Genomic DNA, 15,758 nt, shown 5'->3' with positions numbered 1-15,758 from the left:
AAAAGCTGGTCGATGAGAGTAAAATTAAAATCGAAGATTCCTGATTCTTGCCACAAAAAAAAACAAAATTTTAAGAATCTTCGATTCTAATTTTTATTTTTTTTTTATTTATTTTACTGAAATTGTGCAATTTTCTTGTTTCTGACTACCATTTACCCCATCAAATTTACTAAATTATATAATTTACTCAATTTGACGGGTATTTACCCCATCAAAAACATAAAATTACACAAATTTCTTAATTTCTCTGATTTTTATTATTTTTTTTATTATTTACTAAATTAATTTATTTACTGAAATTGTACAATTTTCTTGTTTCTGACTACCATTTACCCAAACAAAAACATAAAATTACATAAATTGCACAATCTGACGGGTATTTACCCCAGCAGATTTACTAAATTATATAAATTGCACAATCTGACGGGTATTTACCCCATCAAAATTAAAAAATTTTACTAATTTTGAAAAATTTCCTGGTTTTTATTTATTTATTTTTTGGCCATTTTTTCTGCGGGGTAGAACTTGAAGAATCTTAGATTATTTCACGATCTCACCAGCAAGTTGATACTTAGTGTTTCCCCGCGTATATCAAGCAAATTTCCATTCTGGTCCGTCAGTTTGAAATTTATCCTCGACAATAATCGATTGTGACATCGCAGATAAAACGGATTTACTGGCTCTTTTATTATCAAAAAACCCGGAGATGCGCTAGGTGAAAACGAATATAAGATAAATCCCTGCTGCACCTGCTCTGACACAGACGCATCTGCGTTGTAGCTACCTTCAACGACATCCGCGTGAAGATAAATCGCGATAACCTCCGTTATGTTAACGATACCTGGCGAGATATGCCGCCCTTGCCCGGCAGGATCATTATTATGTTTGAGAATCGATTCTGATTGTATTTTTTTAGTCCACGCGGCATGTAATTTCGGAAATAAATCATCGATGGTATCAGTGACGGATTTTCTCATTTCATCAACGTTATAATCAGGAAATTTGAAATTTGGTAGCGTTTCCTCGGTTAATCCGAATACTGTCATGAAGTTTTGTTTTTCTCCTGAATTTTTGATCAACTTGAAGCTGCTAATAGGAAGAACATAATCGGCAATTGATATATCATCAATTATCGCCCGAATGAACATATTGTGATAATATTCAACATCATTCGCGAGTTGATTTAAAAACTTCACGTGATAGATAATTTCGCTGCATGAGCCTGATTTATTTAAGATACATTCATGAAATAATGCTCGCAATTGAGATAAATAAAATTTATGTTCTTGATTAAAATCGTCGATGGTTCTTCTTATCAAGATACCGTCTATGGGGGCTATTATCCTGTTAATGTTGGTAGCGTCGAAGATTTCCACACCAGGGGGAATTTTAGGAAGAGGCAACCACGAGAGAATTTTGTTGTCCCTGAAAGTAAAAGCGAACACTACCAGGTTAAATTTGTGGTTGTTCATGAGGTTGATGGCATTGTGGATCGTAGTCCTGTGTCTATAATCTCCGTACCATCCTTCGTCGGTGGTAAAATCTGATTTTTTTGGCTCCGGTAGCTCTGGAGGAGCTTCTTCGTGCCAACCTGGAATAATAAAATCAGATTTTTCTGGTTTTGCCAGAGGTGCGATTTCGGGCCAACCTAGAACTGTCCTAATCGATGACTGGTAAATATCGACGACATATGGCGATTTTACCTCGATTATCGATGACAGCGTTGGTTCGTGTGCTAATATTTTTATTCCTGGCTTAGCATCGCCGGTTATATTTGATATCCTACTGGTAAGTTCCTTGTCGATTTGCTCAATTTCGTAACTGCCTGTTGGTATGCCAACGACGATCCAATCGGGAGTTCCATCAAGGACGGTTTTTATTGGCAAAAACAAGCGAATTATTCGATGATAATCTACCGAATGATTTCGACCTAACATTGGGCCAGCTAGTATAGACACGTAACTGTGACAGCGCAATTTCCTTGACGCTAATTGGTATTGGAAAATCGATACTAAATTTTGGCCTGGTTGAGCTTGCCGATATCAGCGTTGTTATCGGCGGCGTTGTGTTTGTCACGATTTGAGCTAGTTCCGACATTATTGATATTCATTTGTTCAATCTCAGAATAGATATTTACCATCACAGAAAATTCGAGATCGGATATAACGCCGTCGTTGAGACTCTCAGAAAGCAGCGATGATAATTTCGAATACGCCTCGTTGACCTGGGATAGTTTACTCGTGTACAGGGACAATTTTTCATTTGTGCATGAGGATATTTTTTTTGCGATAATATTGAGAACACCGGCAATTGTTGTTGTCGATGATATTACTATCGTTACTACGATTGGCGCGATTGTTGTCACCGCGGATAAGATTATTCCCGCACCGGCGACTATTGCACTTACCGCGTACACGGCGACATCGATGGCAATTAATCTGCGTTGATATTTTTTTATTTTTATCTGATATTCGTCAAGGAGCTTTTTTAACGAATCCTGCCATGAACGCGCCTGATTATATCGATAATCCGATGCGGTCATTTATTAGTTAGGTTATCTAACCAATTGTGTGGTATGTTCCGGATAAATATTCGATAATTACAACATAATTGGTTGGTTCTGTCGTGGTTCTATCTGGTGGTTCTAGCGTAAATGTATCCTCGATATTTGCAATCATCAAAATATTAAAAAATTCGTCGTGGGTGTGACCCAAGGTTATTATCTTGAATCTTATCACGGAGAGAAAAAATATTCGATATACTCCAGTAATTGGCGCGGTAAAGCTAAATGTGTTATTCTCGGGTGTCCATGTACCTTTGTGTGTTTTTAACACAAATGGTACATGGCAGGGAAGATTTTTTGTTTCTACCTCCGATGGTATGACAATACGCGCTAATTTTTCAAGATTCGCTGACGATATTTTTGCGCTAATATCGTTAATTTTTGTAGTTGCGTCGAGAAGTTTCGTGTTCAAATCTCGAATCTCTCCGTCGTACAATAACATATCGACCTTTTGACGCGCCAAATCAGGCGTCGTGGAAATTTCCTCGTTAATTTTAGCAATATCCTCGTTGATTTTTCTCACATTCTCGCTGAGATCGTCGTGTGATGTTTTATCGACCTTTTGACGCGCCAAATCACGTATTATGGAAATTTCCTCGTTGATTTTAGTAATATCCTCGTTGATTTTTTTGTTTTCTCGCTAAGATCGTCGTGTAATGTTTTATCGCTTTTCTGACTCATTACGATATTTATTTCGGTAATATCGGCGAGAATATTAGTAATATCCTCGTTGATTTTTCTCACTTTATCGCTGAGAACATCGTGCGATACTTGATCGACTTTTTTCTTTGCTAGCTCGTGTGCTGCGGAGGAATTATCGCCGAATGTTTTTATATCTTCCTCGATTTTTTTACTAAATTTAGCTAAAGTATCGTCGAGTTTTTTAAGATCGTTATTTAGCCTGTTAAGTCTCTTTGTCAATCTGTCCTGAAGATCGTCGTGTAATGCTTTATCGGCCTTCAGAAGCAACGTTGCTGATAATTCGCTATCTCTTCGTTCCACATCTGCGATATCGGCCTTCAGGGGCAACTTCGCTACAAGATCGGCGATATCAGCGATGGATTTTGATACCGATTCTGATAGGCGAGTAAATTGATCAATGCGATCGTTATATTCGTCTCGCTTGATTATATCTGTTATTTTCACGTTGCTGGTTTGTAATCTTCCTTCGCGGCTCTGAAAAACAGCAACTTCGCCAGGATCTACTTCTGACAACGACAGAAGATTATTAATATCATCCCTAGTGGCGAATTTTGATAGATCGACGTCAGTCACTTCTGCTTCCTTCTTCCTGTAGAGGAATCTTCCGTAAATATCAACCATGATACTTATCTACGGCGTATTCAAATACGATTCTATGATACGGACCGGATGATTTTGAAATTGCGTCGAGGACATCAATTGATTCTGGGCCGCATATCGGTGGATCCATTAACGTCTGCGTTGGAAGTGTCGAATACCAAATCGGAATATTTAACTTTGATACGTAATTGATAAATTCTTTTGGTGGCGCTAGTCCGTACGAGTCAAAATAAACAACTTCGCGAGGATTAATCGCGTAGGCGACCCAGTGTGTGCCAGGGCCAGTATTTGAATCGAGATTTATTATTCCTGTCTCGGTGGGGTTTGGTTTTTCTGGTAGTTGATCCCGCATAAATACGCCTCTGAAAAATTTTATTTTTTTTTTTCTTTGCTTCGTTGAGCAAATCTAAATTTGAATAGGGCGTGCTAATCTTAGGCCGGATCCGTACGGGGGTCGTCTTAGATAGAGGCCGTTTCCCTTTTTTTTTACCATATCGCCCTCCCATTACTTTATGTACTAGTTTGTCGCCTACAGCTCCGGCCGCACCTAATCCTATCGCTTTTGCAATTGCCGGAAGAGCCCCGGATAATAATCCAGGAAAAGCAGCTAGGAAAGGGAAAATTCCGCCCGTTTTGACCATGTCTCTGATGGCACCTATACTAAGATTCACATGAACGCCAGAATTCGCTGATTTGGCTTTGGTGAAACGTTCACGTTGACTCTTAGTTAGCGACAGTTTGTTAGGACCGCCCTGAATTTGATCGTTTTTCAGGGTTAATTTCACACCGCATCGCTTTGCTGTTGCTGTTTGGAGTTTTTTCATCTGACCCGGGGTCAGAGTTACGCTGACGTGTTTGTATGGCATATTAATAATCGTTTAATCTAAATTTAGAAAAATCTAGGTTTTTGTTACATTTTCTCGACAGGTGCATCGATGATTCTCATTCTGCCGCTGATGCCTTCCAAGATCATTGTTCTATCGCTGAGAATTACCGCGATTGCTCTTGCTGGTCCAGCTGTGTTAATTCTGGCTTTGAAATGGATATCAACAACAGATTGTTTTATCAAATCAAGATGCTCCAGAGAAAAGTAGTAGATAGGATAGTGAGTATTAAAATCCAACTGTGATATTTGCAATCCGGTATCGATATTTTGATCACGACCCATAAAACACAACAAGCGATGATATGCGCGAGCAGTCGAATAGTTGGCAAAATTAATTGATATTTCCTCGGATGGCTCTTGCTGCCCGTTTATTCTCAAAGATACGTTTGTTGCATCGAATCTATCGAATATCATGTGACTGTGAGTTTGATCATATCTGTTTGCAGCTTGAAGAACAACAAAGATGTGCCTAGGCGCCGAGACGCCTTGTTGTGACGCAATTCGCCAGGTAAATATTCCGTTAATATTAACGTCGATAGAGTCGGTCGTGGTTGTTAGCCAGGTCATAACAGACTTACCACCTTGATTCATGAATGACAATAATTTTTCTTCCGCAATTATCGATGGAACTATCGCTGGCATCCACAAAGTGAATTTAGTTAGCAACACCTTACCTGCATCAACAACAATAGGGTCTCTCCAGACGGCTCTGTCATTGCCAGTGTCATCTCGAACAAAGGAAATTGTATGTTTTGCTCCGTAAATAACTTTTCTGAAATGTCTGCAAAATCCAAAAATGTGAGATAGCGGAATTGCACAGGAGAATCTTAGATCATTGCCAACCAACATTTTTCTCCGCGTGGCAAATCCAAGGTTGTAATGATCATTGGTGTTAATTATCATATCTTCGACGGGTGCAGGATTAGGATTAGGAGCGGTGCGATCAAGCGGTTGTCTGATATTATACTGGATATGATCAGCGTGATTAGAATTATCTTTGGCGAACATCATACTAGGACCGGCTGACCTGATAAAATCATTCGAGTATCTAGCTAGGCCTATTACCGTCGTTGCAACATCAGCGTTGCCTGTGATTGATTCAATTTCTCTTCCATCGATCATGTGTGTGACGCTCTTGAATAATGCCATAATTCCGTTGTTGACAAATCCAACTTTAGAATCTGCTGGATAAGCGGTATTATTTTGTCTTACAAGGTCGCCAGTAAACTCGATATATGCCTCAGATGGAAGAAAATATCTTGTTGTATCGTGAACTTGAATTTCAACGCGATTAGGTGCATTTGGTATCACTGCGTCATACGAGTAATACTGGAAATCACGCACGGATGTGTCCTTGCCTACAGGCTCGTCCATGTCGAACACTTCGTTTGACACTTGTGCGAACATTTATTATTAAGAATTTCATCTAAAACGAAGACCGCTACCCGACATGAAACTTGTGTTTGCAACTTCCTGTGCTAGATTATTTGCGAAATTTGTGTTAGCAACTTCCTGTGCTAGCTCATTTATTTTTTTATTTGCTGCGTCGTTTATAACTTTACTGACATCGGCGGGCATTTCGCTGGTGCTAGGTAATTTGACGGGCTGCTTTTTTTGCGTATTAAGTTTGATATTTTGCTTTTGACAACATTGAAGCCTTTACTGGCTAAATTACCAGTACCAGAGATGACAGTCTCGCCAATTTTTCCTATTGCTTTTGATGCAATTTGCTTAGCTGCGGGTCCGATTTTAGGGACTACTCGCGTGACAAGGCTTCCAACGATATCGCCTAATCCGTTACCGTGAATATATTTATATACGGGCAATCGAGAGTTAACTATGCGGACCTGTCTAGGTCTGCGTTGATGTTTGTGAACAATCATGTTATTTCAATTATGTTGTTTTAATCGATGAGTTCGTCAACGAGCTCTTTGTAAATATAAGAGTTAATAACACCGCCGCGGAATAATCGCTGGCAAATATCTGAGGCCTCGTTGATTATTTCAGAAGAGTTATTTCCGGCTCGTTTTCCTCCTATTAATATTTCGAGGCGAGATACGTCGTTGACGACGCTGTCAGGACAAATGGTATATCCGCTTCCTATTTTAGGATCTTGTGGTGGTGGCGTACCTGGTCTAGGATCTCCAAATGGTGTCGCGCTTTTTCCAGGATATTGTGGTGGTGATAATGATAATCGTTTCATTTGCCTTTCTTTATGTTCATCGACCTCCTTTTTAAAATCTGAATATCCGAGATCGAGTAAATCCATCGGTTTTCTTAAACTACCAAACTAAATTAACTGCGGCCATGTTCCTGGTCCGAATGAATCAAAGTACTTTTTTTTCAAGAATAATCTTTTATTTTCTGGAGAATAACCCGCAGCGACAACTAATCTTGCAAATTTATCATCGAGCATATCGATTTTGTCTTTTCTCAAATAAATATTAGCAGGTTTACTATAATCAACTTTTCCTCTTAAACGAGATTCAATTACTGCCTCAATTGCTCGAACTCTCTCGCCCGCAGGTCGTTTGTAATCGCTTGGTTGAACTATTGGTTCCTGGTCGCTCTCATCTTTTTTCTTTGGTTTTTTCTTTTTTTCCTGAGGCTGACTTCTTTCTTTTGGTCTGGCCCCTAATTCCTGTGGTCGAAATTCTTCTTTCAATTCCTGTGGTCGAAATTCAAACTCCTGTGGTCGAAATTCAAACTCCTGTGGTTGATAATCTTCTTCTTGTGGTTGAATATCTTCTTCTTGTGGTTGAATATCTTCTTCCTGTGGTTGAACTTTTTCTTTTGGTTTTGCTTTCCTTCTTCGTGAAGATTTAAGTTTTTCTCTTTTCTCTTGTTGCCTTTTTTCTTTCGCTTGTTGCTTTTCTTCTTCCGCTTGTTGCACATTATATCTTTCTCTTTCCACCGCAGCTACCAAAAATCTCCTAAAACGCGGATCCGTTTTTCTTGCCTGTGGTTTTTCCGAATAGGCTCTATATAACATTTTATACCAATCATCGCGGTTTCTCATTTTGCCTAATCCTTCTTCTGATAGATATCTTTCTTTTTCATTAAAATAATCTTCCGCCCTCCTACCAAAATTATCTATTTTATAAAGCGATAGCGGCTGTGATATCATTTCCCAGCCCTCCTCGGTAAAATTACTGCGTATATTCTCGAAAAGAGGCATCTTTCTTACTCCAGGTTTTCCTACTCCAGGTTTCTTCCTCCAGGTTTTCCTTTACTTATTTTAAAACCAATTGCAGGGGTTCCTCCTCCTGGTTGTTGCCCGTGTTGTTGTGCTAGTATTGCTAGTCGTTCCGGTAATACTCGTGAATGTTCCTCGATACCTCTCAACACGGGAAGAATTCCACGTTTCCTGATATCCGGATCGTCCTCGTCGCCAAAAAAGACTCTTTCGGTTACTTCGGTAACTGGCTTCAATAATTTCGACGATAACTCGGTAAATCCCTGCTCTGCATCTTCGTGTGCTCGGACCTTTTCCTTGAATAATTCTTTTACTGGAATAAGTTTCTTTAGTGCCGCTAATTGTTCTCGCGCTATTCTGGCAGAATGAGGCTCTCCAACTGTGCTAGTTTTCCGACTCATATTATTTTCAAGTATATTATTTTAATGCGACGTAAAATGGACAAAAGCAGCCCCACCATGCAACAAAAAAAATAACACAAAAATTTATTCCCTGATTTTTATTTTTCCTGTCCTGGACGCTATATTTACTAACACACACGGCGCGACAACCCGATGCATCCGGTCTGAAATGCACGAAAATTGATCTCCATAGAAGGCGTTATTTCTGCTTTCTGAGGCTTCTACGGAGAAAGTTCGCGTAGGAAGGTTTATTTTGGCTGGACGCACTGGTCTGTTCAACTTCCCTGCTGCTCAGACGGTGTTATATATGCTTTGTTTTGTACTTGTCAGCCTAAAATACTCGTCACATACATACATACATACATACATACATACATACATACATACATACATACATACATACATACATACTTGACACCGTTGTGACATCAATGATATCTGTTCACTAAGTACCGAGTCGGTAGAGAGCTCATTGTACCTTACGCTGAATTAGTTATTTTAAAATATGCTAACTATAATTAAATTTTAAATAAATCTTGTAGTGAAAAGTGGAAATGTTTCCTTTGTTCATTGCTGTAGCTTAGTGTTAGCTGTCCTTTATTATCAGATGTGAACATGACGCTGTTCTGGTCTTCCGTAGAATAATACAAAGGGCTGGGAATGGCTGTCCGTATCTAATATGCATGAGTGATAGATAAAGAAACAGATAAAGAAAGCAAACAACGATATTCGACCCTAGACTGGTGGTTAAGGTAGAGTTTGATGTTTAATCTCTTGTATGAAGTTTTCGAGTTATGTTCAGGTTAAAGTATTATAGTACACCTATTTGTTGGTACGGTAGAAACGATTGAATTTACCCAGCTGTCCCGGTTTGCACGTGATCACACGTTTTATGCATCGTTTCTAGAGCACCAGTACATTAAAGATTATAGTGTACCAGAGCAGTTTACCGCAACATCAGCAAAAAAAAATTATATAGTAAGAAATCATGTATTGCGTCTACACTGCATGAAAGATTATAGTACAGAGTTAGTTAAACCGTACATCAGCACATCAAAGACTACATAGTACAGTCAGTTTTAAAAATATGGGTACATCAAAAGTTATATAATACGAAATCAGTTAATGGAACATTAAATATTATATAATGCTGAGTCATTTTAACGACACGTCACATGAAAGATTTTATAGTGTAGAGTCTATTTAACGGAACATCGATATAACAAAAATTATATAGTAACAAGTCAGCTTAACCTCAATCCAGGACTCGGAAAAAAAATGCACAGTACTCAGCCAGTTTAATATCACATGAGAACAGAAACATTACCAGTGCCGAGTCAGTTTCACAGAACGTCATTAATTCAAATTGGTATGAATTGACGAGTTTACTGTAATACAACTGGATATAAATCGGTGTGTGATACTGTTATGATTACATGGTCCTAAAACTAAATAACAGAAAAAGTGAAAACAAACAAGTTTTGTAAAATGCAACAAATAATTTATTTCCTTTGAATACGATGTGAAAATTCAAGAATAACACGCAGTATTGTGAATTAAATCACAATAGCCCTATAAAAAAAAAATCTATCACAAGTCCAAATGTATAGAGTTCCAAATTAATTCAGGTCCTCAATGTGATATTGTGCCAACAGTCTTCATGTATCACAGTGATATAATCTAAACTGTTATTAAATGAATTCACAATAATTCCACAATAAAGAGTCAGTCCAAGAAGTATCAATGGGCACTTTGTAATTCCAATGAATAGTTTAAATAAATTAATCCTCTGAAATAAAAACTGAATTCCACAATAAGACCGATTCCGCTTCGGATCTTTAGGTTGTTAAAGTAGGAATGAGTAAATTTTAGCCATATAACTTTAATATTAAAATCTCCGACACAATAACAGAACCAAGATGTAGGTCAACTATCGATCAACTTAGTAAACAACTTGTTTCAAGAACATTTTAAGTAGGCAACAAAATCAGGAAGTTCCAAGTGAAAAACTAATGTCCTAAACTCAAATCCAAGTCAGCATGTTCACCTCCATTAATGATGATCTGAATATTTATTTATAATGACAGAGATATATTAGCTATGTATTGTTGTTGACAAAATAAATGTCACTAGTCCGGTAGGCCCTAAACTTAATTACTAACCAAGGAGCAAAGAATTTCACATTTGTGAGAACCTCCACCGAGAAACGCAAACGCAGGTTTGACCAAAATTAGTTGTCGGTGATAACGCGGCGGAGTTAGCAAGATACAGGGAACACCGTGGAGTAAATACCCTGGTGGAAAGCACACGGGGCTCCCTCTGGCACCTAGATACAATTAGATGCTCTTTGTGGGACTCTTGGATGTAAAGCTCATTTATGTAATAAACTTAGCCGCGATCTACTACAGTACTCGCTGTCATTAGAAAGTCAAGTTACTGCAGAAAAGCGAGTGCGGCAAAGAGTACCAACTGGGCTGCTCGGGCACAGTTGGCCAAACAAGATCTGTGGCAAATTTACTTATCCACACCAAGGAAGATTTCTCGCGGGTGAGTTGATGTCAAAACAACTAATAAAGTTCATCAGGCTGATCTTTTGTTCTTCCACTTGATCTTAGTACGTGGACTTGCATACAAGTCCGCATTAACTGTTGTAGATGTTGCCAACTGATGCCAAGAAGCTGGGCCTTTAAAGTCTAAAACTTCAGCCAGTTTCACGGATGCACTTAAACGTATTTATGCAATTTCACCCCTAATATGACCATGGTTGTTACAAATGGATTTGGGAAGTAATTTCTCGGAACTGCTATTGTGCTGTTAATAAAACTTAAGTGCAGTTTCCCGTTGAAGCAAAGCCTCCTAGTACAGCATTTGTGCGAGAGGAATTGTAAGTTATTCTGGCGGATACAGAACTACAGATTCACAAACATGTGGTTCCCCTATGTGTAAGTAGTGATTCCATCAGGGAATATCATCACTTTGTGTCAAGCGGAAACAAACTTTCTTTAGTGCAGCGGAACACAACGATCCGATGTTTCTTTGACCGGATTAGATTTCACGTCACCCGTGAAGACATTCCACATGCATATCGTGCCGAAGGTTCTTTTGCACAATCAGGCGTGAGGAACCTTTCACCTTTTTCATGTGTTTGGCATAGCCTTCGACTCTACTAGTTCCTACCATAATCCTACCATAATCCAGTACATTTTGGGGTACAGTCCCACGTATTCTGTCATAGGCATGCCTGGGCATTCATCTTTAAACTTGTCAACATTTTATTTTCGTTACTAAACAGTCGATGATTTTTCAGATAATCTCTTTTATAAAACACAGTTAACAGAGGTCCCTCACCATGTCCACTTACATATAATTGGTGGCAACATGCATCAACAAAGAATTCGTGTTTATTCGAATGTACACTTTGACACTCATATCCAGCTACATATATAATTGGAAATTAGGTACTGTTATGTATATTTAATCTGTATTTCTTAGGGGTTTTTCTTCTCCATGGTTATATGTTATGTATAATAGTATTTTTAACTTGACATTGTCCAAAATCAAGTTCATTGTGTACTTGACAAGTAACTTTTATTTTGTAAACAAATAATACATAGGTAATATTTCTCAGAGTTTGGGTTTAATATTAGGATCATTATCAATGGAGGTCAATGTTTATTTGGGTATGGGCTAGGATGGGGGGGGGGGCGGGTTTTCCGGAAACCCCTCGGCCAAAAAAGCCATACACATGTAATCATATAGTCACTTGTCACTTGAAATTTGACCATCGTTTTATTCTTGAACGTTTATTGGGTAATATGCACACTTTGAGTAAAGAGACACATAAACTTTTGCTTTGGTGCCCTTTCCAGGAAAGTCAGGGCCCTTTTGAAATTTCGAAAACACCCCCTCCCCCATCACTTGACCTGATCCGGTCCTGATTTAGAACATTGGTATTCCCCATGGATAAACCTGTTGTACCTTACTTCATGTTTACCATAATTGCTATAAATTTAGTAACAGATTTTATCTCGTTGACAAATTAGATGATTCTAGAAATGAACTTTTGATCCTCATCCTGGTTATGCTTATATATCTTAGATTTTTATAAAATTTTGTTCACTTGATAAGTTATTCTCTGGATTTACAAAGTGCTCGATTGGACAGAAACATTAAATTGCAATTATAGTGAATTCAAACAAGACCTACTTGGATTATATCATTGTGATTAATTGGAAGACTGTAAGCACATCATCATACTTCAGGCCACTGGTACATCAGTACATTGAAAACTTCAAGCACATCAATACCTTAAGTGCTGTGTTTTATTTCTAACACCACTGGAATTTAATTAGAATTTTATTCATTAGGACTGGTGATAGAACTTTTGAACTATTTGGGATTGAATTCGCAATAATATAAGTTCTTTTCACTTTTTGTATTCTAGGGAAATAAATTATTTGTTGGATTTAACAAAACGTGTTTGTCTTCGCTCCTTTCTGTACTTAGTTTAAGACCATAGAATCATAATTGTATGTGAACTGCATATTTGTTTTAGGTTCTTATGTTTGGTTCTATCTTATTACATTCGTCCAGTATCATTTATGATCTCAAACTGATACGAGAAAAACCACTCATGAGGCACTGACAGCACTTCCTGTGATAGAAGATACACATTATGACCTTTGTTTAGCTTGTCATGATAATCCGTGTAGACTTCATAAAAGTATCCGATATCACTATTGCTGTCATACTTGTGAATATCTACTTCCAACGGGATGGTCCACTGAACTCCGCTAACAGGTATGGGCTGGTGTTCGGGAGAGCGAGGTCATATTCGTTTACGTTTTTGGTAGCTGGCGCGCGCGTGACTTGACAAAGAGATACTGCCATTCAATAACCAGATGCTGATCTATGTCTGTAAGTAATGCCAACTCAGCCTTGGTTCTTCACAACAGCGCATCCCAAGTCATTTCCGGCGACTATATAAAATTCGAGGAATCGAGCGTGTACACACACACACACACACACACACACACACCAGTAGTTAATGGGGTCACAAACACACACGGCTGTGTCAAGGAACATCTGAATGACATCCGCAAGCAGGATCACATCGTTGCGCAAATAACGATTATGATAGTCACTGTGGGTTTGACAACTAAAATTGGACTACAGTATGTTCCAGATTGTTATGTATATTTATATTGTTTAACTTTTTTCCATGATTGCAGATTGTAATGATTATTTGTAAACAACATATTACATTAAAAAAATTTATCCATGATTGTTGATTAAATTATAAGACAATAATAATTTGCAGGTTGTAAATAGGATTGTTTCCTTGAGTTTGCTTTCTATACCCAGCCTTGATTATAAATTTAGAAAGTTATAGAAAATGAACTTGTGAACAGTTTTGGGTAATTTTCCTTTGGGGTGATATTGATTATGACGACATAGGTCAGGTGGGGTTTTATTGCGACATAGAGTCCTGGGGATGTATATAAGGTGGAGAAAGTAAACAGTTATTCATTCCTATTCCCATCATAACATCAATCTTTATGGAATGAATTTTAGTTCTGTTCAGTTATATTTTGAGAGAATTTACTTATTTAAATTATTCATTGGAATTACAAAATGATCATTGACCTTTTGACTAAAATATTACTTTGGGATTAATGTGAATTCATTCAAAAACATTCTGGATAATATCATTGTGATACATTAATAACGTTAGCACATCAGTACATTCAGGACTATTGGTACATCAGCACATTGAAGATTGGAATTCATTCTTTTTAACATCTTTATTCTAAATCTTTAAAACGTTTAGAGCAAAATAAAAACCCTGTGTCAGCTTTTTCAAGACTGGCATATTACTATAAAGGCTCTGCTTGAAATTGCAATGTAGTTCACAAATTCAAACGTATATTTGTTTTATAGCCAAATATAAGTGGTCCAGCCCTGAAATATCACTGTAGTCGATGGGACAATAGTGTATTCTTGCTGCTTTTTTTTAAATGATTGATTTAGTTATGAAATATCAAAATGGTCTTGAAAGATAAAGGTATTTTTTTGTTGATTAGTGATAAGAAAATTTGTGTCTAGGGAGACGAACCTTTAACAGTAAGTACTAAAAGCAGTATACATGTTGATAAAAGTTGAATTTTATGTATGAGTGGATTTTTGTGTGTAATATCTTTATTGTGCATGAGCGAAAGCCTACGCAAACATGACTGACGCTTTGGGGGTGGGTGGGTGGTGGTGGTTGTATTGTAAAATGGACCAACTCTCTCAGAATGCATACTACTAGCGTGTACAATCATTGTCAGTCAAACCTTACTCATAATCGTGTATATATATATATACAAGTCAACGATTTGCCCCGATGTCATGTGATATCCAAAAAGAGATTCAAAGTACGCACCTTGACAGGAAAGGGTATATTTGGCAACACTTCTACAGGTCACAGCAAGTACAGATGAAATTATAGTCGGGATCTGTGTCGTGTCCACTGACATTTCAACTTGCTCTCCTTCATCAACGAACCCGGAGACATGTTATACAGACTGCACCAATAGATGAGGGTGTAGCTCACCCAAACCAGAAATTGTATGCATATGCGATACAGTAATATCTCGTGGACCCTGAAGGAGCCTCCGGTTCGCTCCCATTTCACAGTAATGTTATAGTGTTTTACCTGTCCCATGTCTTAACATGTGTATCGGTGAAGGGCACGCCTACGTCTTAACATAATAAGTATGGCTCTTTTTTTTTTTTGTTTTGTTAAAACCGACTTTACTGAGCTTATTCCCAACAAACAAAGATTGTTGTTATTGTGTTTCTTGTTATAGAAAAATATGTGTGGTCTCACGCAGATCTATAAACACAGGCCCGGCCCTAGGGCAAGGCGAACGAGACAACCGCCTTGGGTCCTGCGCTTTCAGGAAATCAGCTCCGCAATGCATTCTCTTTGCTTGGGGTCCCGCTTATCGCTTGCTGCCCCTCATGCTGCCTTGGGCACCGCACATCTTAGGGCCGGGCCTGTATAAATAGACAGCAGAGCTCTCTGTAACTATTTTTTTAACGGGTGATTGAATAACAAAAAACAATAACCAAGTAAGAAAATGTGAAACATCTTTAATCTCTCAGTCTTACACATCACCATAGAATTCAGGGGAGGATCCAGAAATATAGCATCGTACTGAGGTGCGTTAACAAATAGGACAGCGATCAGTGTAACGGAATGGTCGGGTAGTCGAAGTCCCCAGAAGTTCCTGCATACTACGCGTGTCCATGCATACATGCATCCAACAGTGAAAGAAAACTTTCTCCTGGAACAAAGCACTCATTTTAACGCCGGCGGGGGGCCTCCTATTCATATAACATATTCCGTTGCTAATGGCAACAACC

Source organism: Sinohyriopsis cumingii, chromosome 19, assembly GCF_028554795.1.
Source record: "Sinohyriopsis cumingii isolate HCF-2022 chromosome 19, ASM2855479v2, whole genome shotgun sequence".
In the NCBI taxonomy this organism is placed as follows: domain Eukaryota; kingdom Metazoa; phylum Mollusca; class Bivalvia; order Unionida; family Unionidae; genus Sinohyriopsis; species Sinohyriopsis cumingii.
This window is presented reverse-complemented; position numbering follows the sequence as displayed.